The following is an 8,553-nucleotide window of genomic DNA, read 5'->3' on the forward strand; positions in this document are numbered from 1 at the left end:
CGACACCGACACGACACCCCGACCCCCGAGACCTCCCGAAAAGGTGTTCTTTGGCCTTCCAGAGGCCGACGGGGTCATATATTTGTGAATTATTAGTTAGGTCATATATTTTTCGATTTTGTTATGAAAAACATCATATATAATTGTGTTGATCGGGAAGTTTTAAATGTGCAGTTGTTTATGTTGTACTTGATGATGATACACTTAAGTGATATACATATTATTATTCATGTCGGTACTTTTTTTCATGCTATACTAATTTCGTTTATTCTTTGTCATGGCAGGTGTTGAAAGATGGTGGGCGCTGGTCGGGAGCGCGCCGAGGCCCCTTCTTCGTCGGCGCGTAGTGTGAGGTCTTCCATTCCACACGCACCTCTCCGCCGAGCGTTGCTGGACAGTATGGCGACACCGCCGGGCCCTTCTTCATCGACCGCGGTGCCCAGCAGGGGACGAGGTAAGAAGAAGGGCCGAGGTGGAGCACGTGGTCGCGGAAGAGGAGGTAGGGTGACTCTTACGGCGCCTTCCTCGCCGCCGTCCCCAGCTGTTTCACCCGAGCAGGTGACTGCTAGGGTGGACTCGTCTGAGGAGGGGGCTACACGGACTCCGGTCCACGAGCCTCCGGTCCACGGGTCTTCGGCCCACGAGCCTCGGGTCGACGGGCCTTCGGCCCACGAGAGTTGGGCCCACGAGACCCGGGAGGATCACACGTCTGGATGGGGTACTTGGTCGGGTCAGCCTGAGGATGGCGGGGAGCCGAGTGGCCATGCTGATGATGGTGGGGAGCCGAGTGGCCATGCTGATGATGGCGGGGAGCCGACTGATTTTGAGGAGGAGGGGGAGGAGGGGGGCAACGTCTACCAGCGTGGTGCTACACGGCTCCCGTCCGTGCCGGCGGCCCGCGAGCAGAGGTGGTTGATTTTCCCTGATGGGGAGAGGTAAGTGCATTTAATCTTTTTTTACCTTATGCATTCACGTTTCTTCAAATAACTAATGCATTGGCCTTGTCATGCTGCAGGGGTTGGGACCACCATGAAAGTGTCCGCCGGCCCAACTCCGTCCTTGGAGTTCTGATTCGGCAAAACTTTCCGGGGTTTGTCATGTTGCCTGGTGAGGGTCGGCTTCCAGAGGTTGGATTGAGTTGGGAGCACTACTTGGCTGCCCCGGCCCCGCCAGGTGAGATTATCGATGGTGTCTTGTGCAAGACGAGGGCAGACATGGTGATCAGAAAGTTCTGGGTAATTTCTCCTTTACACAATTAAAAATCTTCAACTATCTAGTTATTAATTGTACTAATCAATATTGTCTCATTTGATTTCAGACATTCTGCAGGTGTGAGGAGAAATATGAGGAGGAGGCGGCAGATGTTATCCACAAGGAGTGCAAGCGCCTACTTCAGAACTTACGGCATGAGGCTCGGGTGCAGTCTGTTCGAGAGTACTACGCCGACCGTGGTATCAAGAAGTCCAAGCAGGAGTGCCGCGATAAGTTCTTGAGTAAGGAGCAGTACATGAAGGTAATTCTTAAGGCCTTGTACTTAATTCCTTCATTTAGTAATTCATAGCCGTAGTGCTGAAGTTTCTATTTGCTAACTTAGGCCCCTCAGAGATGGTGTGCGGATCGGATGGATTGTTGGGAGGTGTTGGTCGATGGGTGGTGCTCAAAAGAATGGTGGGCCACCCACAACGAGGCCAAGGACAAACGTGCCCAAATGGAAGGTGTGCCACACCACCAAGGCATCTCCAACTTATTTCAGTACGGGTGGAACTGGGTATGTGGTTTGCTTCATGATTCATGCAATTCATTCATCATGCTAGCTTTAGCCCTTTATTACTAATTTACTTTGTTTCTCTCTTTCAGGCACGCTACAATAAGGCGGATAAGGTGCCAGAGGTGTACGACCTGTATGCCATGGCCCACACTGTCTCTTACAAGAAAGTCAAGGCATTCTCTGTGTCTGACCTCGATGATCCAAAGAACTTCACCAACATCTCCACCCACGACAAGCTCATGCAATATAGAGATCAGGGGAAGGCGAGGACTTTAACCCGAGCCAGGGTCCCATTGATACAGAGTTGCTGATGATATCTGGTGGCGGGTGGTCCCATGGCTCCATAGCCATGGGAGATGGACTTATCCGTTGTCCTAGCACTCTCCCGGAGATCAAGGCGCGCCAGTCGAGCTCAGCTCCTGAGATAAGGCCTCGTGAACGGCCAGTCCAACTCGCCATCAAGGTTAGTTATACATACTCAGCTATCTTTCTCCATTACATTGTGTGCGCTTCCATCAATGATTACAAATGGTCATGTGAGTGGTGTTGTAGGCTGCTATACAGAGTGAGAGAGATAGAACGGAGAAACTTCTGGCGGAGGCGGCGGAGAGGCAGCGGGAGTTGGAGGAGAGGACGACAAAGATGTTGGAGGAGGAGAGGGCACGGAATGACATGTAGGCAAGGGCCATGTATGAGCTCCTTGTGGTAAGTTTCTTCTGCAGATTACTTGATAGTCTTAACATTTGAGTCTCATTACTAACTAGTATGACTCTGTTGTGAAAACCAAATGTGCAGTCTGTGTGCGAGAAGTCCGGTCAGACCGCTCCGTCGATGCCAGTGATTGCTCCTGGGAGCACGGTGAGTTTAATTTGAATGGACATTACTTGCTAGTCTTAAAATTTGAGTGTCATAATGCTAACGAGACATTGGAAATGATCTTTGGTGCAGCTTAACTCCAGAAACGCATCGCACGATCCTTCTCCAGCTACCGGCATGAGCCAGCCCGCTCCTCCACCTCCCTGATCACAGTAAGTTTCTCTAGACTTAGACTTAGCTTTATTTCCTCCAATATGCTTACCATAATGACCTAGAGTTAGCTTCTTTTCCTTCAAAATGACTTAATAAGCTTACTTATGTCAAAAATTGCATAATTAACTTAGTTAGCTCATAAACGATCCATTTTACCTAAGTTAGCTCTAATATGACCCATTTTACCTTAGTTAGCTTACAAGTGATCCAATTTATCCAAGTTAGCTCTAAAATGACCCATTTTAGTAGATTAGCTCGTAAATGATCCATTTTACCTACGTTAGCTTTAAAATGACCCATTTCACCTAGGTTAGCTCCAAAATGACTCATTTCACCTAGGTTAGCTCCAAAATGACCCATTTCACGTAGGTTAGCTCCAAAATGACCCATTTCACCTAGATTTGCTCCTAAACGATCAATTTCACCTAAGTTAGCTAAAAACGATCCATTTCACCTAAATTAGCTCTTAAATGATCCATTCCACCTAAGTTAGGTCATAAACGACCCATTTCAACTAAGTTAGCTCATAAAAGCTCATAAATGATTCATTTCACCTAAGTTAGCTCAAAAACGACCCATTTCACCTAAGTTAGCTCATAAACGATCCATTTCACCTATGTTAGCTCATAAACGACGCATTTCAACTAAGTTAGCTCATAAATGATCCATTTCAACTAAGTTAGCTCATAAACAACCCATTTCAACTTTGTTAGCTCATATATGATCCATTTCACCTAAGTTAGCTCATAAATGACATATACTTCTTGTTCTAGTCTTCTTCTTGTTCTAGTCACCTATTTCTAACTTTCTTATTTACCATTTTGCAGATTTCATTCACTTCATGGAAGCTAGCTTGCTATGATGGAGTGCTTGCTTTTCCTTTGATGAAACTTTGCATTGTATCTAGCTTGCTATGATAGAACTTGCTATCTTGACGAAACTTTGCATTGTAATATGTATATGGATGGAACTTGCTTATGTATGAACAATGTGTATGGATGGAACTTGCTTATGTATGAACAATGTGTATGGATGAAACTGATGTGATATGTGATATGAAACTTATGTGCTGGATATGTGATATGGAAATATATCTATATAAGTCATATATATTTGTTGTGAAAATTGTTGGATTAAAAAAATAGAAAAAAAGAGGCAATATGCAGGCTCTTTGCTGTCTGCCACCGACGGCAAAGGGTTCTTTGCCATCAGCAGCGGACGGCAAAGAGGCCACGTGGCAGGCAACTGTGCTTCCTGGGAGGCTGACCAATTTTGTCAGTTTGCCATCAGCAGCTGACGGCAAAGGCTTTGCCGTCCGCAGCGGACGGCAAAGGCTTTGCCGTCCGCAGCGGATGGCAAAGGCCTGCCGTTAACCACCTAACGGAGTAATCGTCCGTCTTCTTTGTCGTCCGCTGCTAATGGCAAAGGCCCCTTTGCCGTCAGCTGCCCGAAGCAGACGGCAACGCAGCTCTTTGCCGTCCCCTACTTTGCCGTCACCTTTTTCCGTCCGCGGCTGACGGCAAAGGTCTTTACCGTCCGCCATCCATGCCTTTGCCGTCCGCCGTGGCAGATGGCAAAGTAGCAGATTCCTATAGTGATAGCATCTACTGCGACTTATAGCAAGACTGATGAATATATAAGGACGATTTTTTTATCAAAGAAGGGCTTGCCCCTTCCGATTTTCATTACTAAAAACCACCACAATTCACAAGAAGTTCAGCACAACTCCAGCCTTACACGAAGGACTAAAAGCTACTCCCTGTGTCCCATAATATAAGACGCTTTTTGACACTAGTATAGTGTCAAAAAACGTCTTACATTATGAGATGGAGGGAGTACAAGATTGAAGTCGCAACATCCCAAGAGGCCAACAAAGGCCAAACGTCCGCGCTAGAACCCAACATTTCACAACCCACGACACAATCCACATCCTAAACCAATTATTACATCAAAATAAACCAGGAAACTGAAGGAAGCCCAGCAGCAACTAGAAGAACAGCAACGCCAGGGTCGCCACAACAAGAGTTTTCTTCATTCCAGCCTTGCAACATTGATCTTCCACAGAAAGATGAGGATGATTAATTTACATAATTAGAAAGATAATTAAAAAAGCCACATGTGGCTACGCCTGAAATACACAAGGGTAAAAGAAGAAGGAAGACAAGGATCTGGCTCGCTGATCTCTACTTTCTTGATGCGTTGCTGCAGGCCGCGGGAACTAGTATCCGCGGCGAGCGGCGATGAGCTCTTTCGTGTCCTCAAGGTGCTACTTGAGAACATCCATGGATTCCTCCACCAGCCTTTGGCGCTCGTTGCGGAGCATGTCATTCTCGTCCATAAGTTTCTTAACGATGACGTCGGTCCTCTTCAACAAGGCACTAGTCACCTCCTACTGGTCTGCACTTCGGACGATCTTCTCCCTCAGCAGGTCGCGCTCGGCCCGGAGCCTCTCATTGCCCTCCCTTAGTTGCCGGATGACGCTGGTAGCCTGTTCAAATGAGGCTTTCACATTGTCCTGCAACCTCACCAAGCCAGAGATCTGATCCATCTGGCTATGGACGATCGCATGCATGCGCCTGTAACAGTCGTCGCCTGCCCGCGAGAAATTTTCCTAGGCCGCTGCAGCGCGGCGGGACATCTCTGCTGCATTCGTGGCGCGGCGGGACATCTCTGCTGCTTCCGCAGCGCGGCTGGACCAGTCTGCTGCATCGACGGTGCGGCGGGACCTCCGTGCTGCTTCAGCGGCACGGCGGGACCTCTGTGCTGCTACTTTCGCACGGCGGGACATGTCGGCTGCTCTCGCAGCGAGGCGAGACATCTCGCGTGCTTCCGCTTCCATGCTCGCCTCTCCCTGCTGGCAATCTCTCGACCCAGAACTCACGCTGGCCATGGCAGATGCAAGGGAAGGATGCTGAATGACTTGTTTGTTTTTGTGGATGAGGAGTTGAGGAGGAATGTGCAGTCATCTTGGCATACTAGTATTTATAATCGAGTACTAATACGCTCCTAAGTGGGAAACCGTTTAGGTTGTGATCGGTGTGAATAGGTTTGGAATTCAATATAGCGTGGTACTAAGACGCTCCTAAGTGGGAAACCATTTAGGTTGTGATCGGTGTGAACAGGTCTGCAATATAGCGTGGAGTAATTTGGAATGTGACGAGACGCAAGCTCAAAATTTATAAATACCCGCGTGGCGAGCTCTAGGCTAGTCCTTTTTTCAGACGCATTAAACCTATCTCTTGGGACTTCTCGCACGCACCATCGTGCCACCCACAAAAACTTGTACTCTGAATTTAGTAGTATGTTATACAGGAAGAGAAGAGGTGCACGCACACACTCGTCCTCTCACACACGCGTCTATTTTTTCTCAAAAAGGAGGATGATGACCCCCGGCCTCTGCATCTGGGAGTCACACACGCATTTGTAGCTACGAATTGTAGTGTTCTCAACCATCCGATTGGCTCTATCATGGATGTACCTAAATACTAAAACATGTCTAGATACATCTATATTTTGACAAATGGAAGGCATGTATTGTGGAACGGAGGGAGTGCTTGTCATCAAAATGGATAAAAAGGGACGTATCTAGAACTAAAATATGTCTACATATATCTCCTTTTATCCATTTTGATGACAAGTAGTACTTCTTACCCAAAGGAACTTTATATCCAACAGACACAAAATATTTGTTCGACTGTTGGAAATTACTGATTTGATGTCGAAGTAGTTGCTGCATCGCCACCAAAACCCATCATTTCTTAAGCTAAAGTAGACCAAGGTAATCCCTATATTAGCATATTACTAAGATAAACAGAAGGCACTGTGGAAACATTTAGGACATGAGCTTGTCAATCTGAATGTGGAGGGACACAAGCTTAGCCCCGGCCAGCAGCTTGGGCGGAACTGTCAAGAAGGTCAGCTTTTGCATGTCGATGTCGCCGGGATCCTTGCTGCTTGTCACCTCCATTTCCACCTCGACGGCGTCGGTCGTGCCTTTGGGCTCCCCCGGCGGGCCGTTCGCCCACAGCTTGGCCTAGTAGTGCGGTAGTGGGGATGCCCCCGCTCTGATGCAGATAACCGACACGGCGATAGGCGCGCCGATGTCGAGCACACCACAGACCAAGAAAAACGCGCGGCGGTCCTCCTCTGCGAACAGCAAGAATCGTGGCTCCGACAGTGGCACTTGCAGCTGGAGCACCTTGCCGTACTGGATCCTGTGCACGGGCATGGGATGCACGTTGCTGATGTGGTGGTAGAGTGTCGGCGGCGGGCCTTCGTAGCCGCAGACGGGCACGGGGCATTTGCAGGGCGCGAGCGGACACATGCTCTGGTGATCGGCGAGCTTGTGGTAAGTGACGTAGAGCCCACAGCCTTCGTGCGGGCACTCCACCCTCAGCGATGAAACGACGGCGTCCACCGCCGTATTCCGCATGTCGAAGCCACCGCCGCGCTTGCACTTCTGGCACTGCCGCTGGTTCCCGGGGCGCTCGACGCGGCAGTCCGCGCAGGCCAGGTGCCCTCCCTTGCACTGCAAAAATCAATCGAACAGCACATCAATCAAGAAACCTGCACCTTGCTCAATCAGCCGAATGGATGAGGTGTATTCGAACCTCATACACTGGAGGCGTCAAGGGGCGGAGGCACAAGGGACACTGGAGCACGGTGAGGTCCATCGAGACCTTAGTGAGCTCCCTCGTCGGTTCCTGTTCCGTCTGCATGATCTCGCCCTCCTCGTGCACAACCATCTCTCGCTTGGGCCGGGGCATTACAAAGATTTACCGTCACATATTTTATACTCTATGCATAACTGTCCTCCTGCATACCAAGGAAGGCAGTAGTTTGAGTTTTCTGGACAAATTTGCCCCTGCGCATGAGTAAGCTGCATAAATATTGACAGTAAATGCGCATGCAATGGTTGGCTGGTCCTCCTTCCTTTTCGCTTGAGTTGGCTTCCCCAGGCGGTCAAGCCGCATCCGGCGCTACACGCATTTGCCTGTAGCCATTTTCTGCTTTGGAAACTAGCGCGATTAATGGGGGAAGAACTAATCGAGCGGGGGCACAAATGGAAACCAACACGGACGCGTAGACTAATCTGAGAAAAACAAGAAAAAGTTATACGCAAAGTAAAAGGAATCGGAGGGAGTACTACGTCAAGGTGCATTAAATCAACACATGCAAGTATCAAAAGGAGAGTCACGGCATGCATGCATGCGTTGAATTAATGCATCGGTAACCCTAAATTATTGAAATATATCGAGTGCAGTGCTTTGATGTGTCGCGTCAACTCGTACATCAACGAGAAATTTGATTATCCTTTCCCTCGCGGACTTAACTGCACCTGCCTTTGGTTGTATGACAGGTTGGCCACACACTTGTCGGGCCCACCTATCATACACGCAAAGACAGGAGCGTCCCTCCCTCGCCCATGAGCGTGGTGGCTAGCAAGACTAGGAGAAGCTTTCGCTACACGCTCTCCCTCCCACACGTGGTGGACATGCAGCAGTTCAATCGGTGTCAGATGGCCAGAAGCGTACTGTAGTACTCCTCCAGTGCAGTAGTACACCATCATTGTTCGACTTCCCGAAGAGACGAAGAGCCAAGCGCAGCCCGGACGCTCGCGTGGCAGTTTCATGTGTAGAGTAGTCTAGATAGTGTGTACCGTGCCTGTAAGCTTAAAATCGTTGGGGTCGGCTCCATGCTATGTGGCCGTCTCGAAGTTTTTAAAAAAAATTAAAATAGTCTTCTGGCCCTACCTG

General features: G+C 48.9%; 1 pseudogene; it reads right to left on the minus strand.

The window, feature by feature from the left end:
* Positions 1 to 6,629: 6,629 nt before the first annotated feature.
* LOC119314423 lies at positions 6,630 to 7,542 on the minus strand (annotated as a pseudogene).
* Positions 7,543 to 8,553: the final 1,011 nt, after the last annotated feature.

The sequence above is a fragment of the Triticum dicoccoides genome, chromosome 1B (assembly GCF_002162155.2).
Source record: "Triticum dicoccoides isolate Atlit2015 ecotype Zavitan chromosome 1B, WEW_v2.0, whole genome shotgun sequence".
NCBI classification, from domain to species: domain Eukaryota; kingdom Viridiplantae; phylum Streptophyta; class Magnoliopsida; order Poales; family Poaceae; genus Triticum; species Triticum dicoccoides.